Source organism: Genypterus blacodes, unplaced genomic scaffold, assembly GCF_046128005.1.
Source record: "Genypterus blacodes isolate CSIRO-AG114 ecotype Tasmania unplaced genomic scaffold, CSIRO-AGI_Gbla_v1 ptg000067l_1, whole genome shotgun sequence".
Lineage (NCBI taxonomy): Eukaryota > Metazoa > Chordata > Actinopteri > Ophidiiformes > Ophidiidae > Genypterus > Genypterus blacodes.
This window is the reverse complement of record NW_027466879.1, coordinates 52,981-55,595: the sequence shown is the minus strand read 5'-3', so window position 1 is coordinate 55,595 and position 2,615 is coordinate 52,981.

Genomic DNA, 2,615 nt, shown 5'->3' with positions numbered 1-2,615 from the left:
TTGGGAATGTGAGCCATGCTGAAACCATCCAGCTCAAATCAGCTCCATGTGTCGTCCTCAGCCTGATTATCCCATAAATGAACTTTATTGAGGCAACAAAGTGTTTTTGGAACTCTGAGGAAACATTAAAGGGGCCTGAGCTTCACTCTGCCCCGAGCCAGGGTGAGTCCCAGTCCCCCTGGGGTCCAGCCAGGGTGAGTCCCAGTCCCCCCGGGGTCCTCGGCCTGGAGTCAGCGATTACACCGGGACATAAAGAGGGCCTGTAGAGACCTGCAAGACCTGAACTGACCTGTGGGGCCGAGCAGGACGGGAAGGACAGGAGACACTCAGCAGGAAGGAAGGAAGAGATAGAGATACAGAAGGTGGTGAGAGAGGAGGGCGAGGCTCAACGGGAGCACAGGGGAGAGTAACTACAGGTCTAAACAGTATGAGTCCTTAATAAAGTTATTCACTGTCCGTGTGTCTGTCAGCAGGACGTCTGAGTCGGACCAAAATCATCAAACGTTGGTCCCTGCCTGCCTGCTTCTCTCCTCTGTCCTCTTTCCTTCATCCTTTCTTTCTTCCCTCTTTGGTTCTCACTCTTGTTGCTTCCTTCGTCACTTCCTATTACCTTCCTTCCTTCCTTCTTTCTTCCCTTTTTGCCTCCTTTCATCCTCTAGCTCCTCCTGCACTGCTTCTTTGTGCGTGCGTGCGTGCGTGCGTGCGTGTGTGCGTGCGTGTGTTAACCACAGTAAACACTTTGTCAGACACTGTCAGTCTGGTTAGAATGAGCAGCTTTCCTCCAGGAAGTGAGTGTCAGGGGGAGCGAGGAGCAGCTGGAGAGGTGACGGGCGGCTGCGTGACATAACAGACGTCCGTGATAGCTCAGAAGATTGGAAGCTAAGATGTGTACGTGTGTGATGTGTGTGTATGTGTGTGTATGTGTGTGTGTGTAACCACCCGCCTGCTCCCACAGACGTTTCAGCACTCTCCAGGCTTTGAGGGGGTGTGTGTGTGTGTCTGTGTGTGTGTGTGTGTGTGTGTGGGGAGGGGGTGGAGATGGAGGTCGGAGCTTATTCCAACACAAAGTCTCTGATCCTTCTCGGGATGACGAATTTTACAAAGATGGGCTTCTTTGCGGGCGGGTAAAGGGTTACAATGGTGAACCACAGGGCCGCAAGTGGAAATATGGAACTGATTTAGAGTCTGGAAATGAGATTAAAGAAAGATCGACCAACAGATTGAATTGTATTTGCCATAATTGCTGAGAACAGCTTATTCAGTGCAGACCACAAAAAAGAGCCTCGTAAAACCAGAGGAGAGGGGGAGAGAGGGGGGGGGCAGAGAGGGGGGGCCGCCACTTGAAACCAGCCAGCGCCTCTCAAACTAATCAAACCCAGGACAGGTCTTGTATCAATTAGTGTGTGTGTGTGTGTGTGTGTGTGTGTGTGTGTGTGTGTGTGTGTGTGTGTGTGTGTGTGTGTGTAGAGGCGTAGATGACCCAGACTTTGAGCTGATGAGTTTTAGCAGCACAAGTAAACTGGATTATTGGGGAAAGCAAGAGGCCAAATCAAACACTTGGGAGTCTTTTTATAGAAGCAGAAACTCTTCCCCCCGCTCACAAACTGCAGTCATGAGGAATAAAGCGTGTGGAGGAGAAGAGGAGGAGGAGGAGAAGAAGAGGACGGACAGAGCCGCACACGGGCTGGAAGATTAAAGCTCCCAGCAGCTCCTCGCTCTCATTCCTGAGCTGATTGTTGTCAAAGTGAAACCACATGAGCTCCGGCGTTCCCACATCGGTAGGAGGAGGAGGAACGTGTGAAGTGAACGGCGCGCGCGCGCACACACACACACACACACACCCGCTTAAGTGAGAACAAATGCACGTAAGCAGGCGGCTTTACTATGTTAGGCACTTTTATTGATTTTTGTCTTTACTAATTCACAAACACAAATGTTATTGCCACAGAATCAAACCAACTTAGACAGGATTGGTTTGTATTCATACACAGATCCAACAGGATTGACTCGGGAGTCTAATGTTGCCCAGAGGGAAGAAGTTAAAGAAACAGAACGGAGGATTTGGCCGACGTATCAAAACAAAGCGAGAGATGATTTGGTAAAGTGTGTGTACTAGAAGTGAAAGACTACAGGACTACAGGAGGCCTAAGTATCTTTATAAATAAAAGGATCTGTTCTCCATCCTACAGTAAAGGTTACCGTGTTGTGCCGTTCACACTCCAGACCTGCTGAGTATCACGATCGTCACAGTGTGGATTTAAAGAAGTACAAAGCTATGAAAACATTACATCATCAGTGTAAAGGCAACAAAAGAGACTCGCTCAACGATCACACCGGCACACTACAGCCTGAAGGGTCACACAGAGCCGGGGCTCAGGGGGGCGCAGGCCGGACCTGGACTCTACGGGGCCTGTGGGGCCTCCCGACATGGACCTGTGTGGTGCATTATGGGACATATACAAGCATGATGTCACACTTTGCTTTAAACTATTAGAGTTAGAATTTGGAGATCAGCTGTAGAGACTTCAGAAGGCAGAGTTTGTCTCAGTTTGTGATCATTTTCACAAGTTTGTCAGTTAATTTAATGTTTTATTCAATCATTTATAAGGTATCTA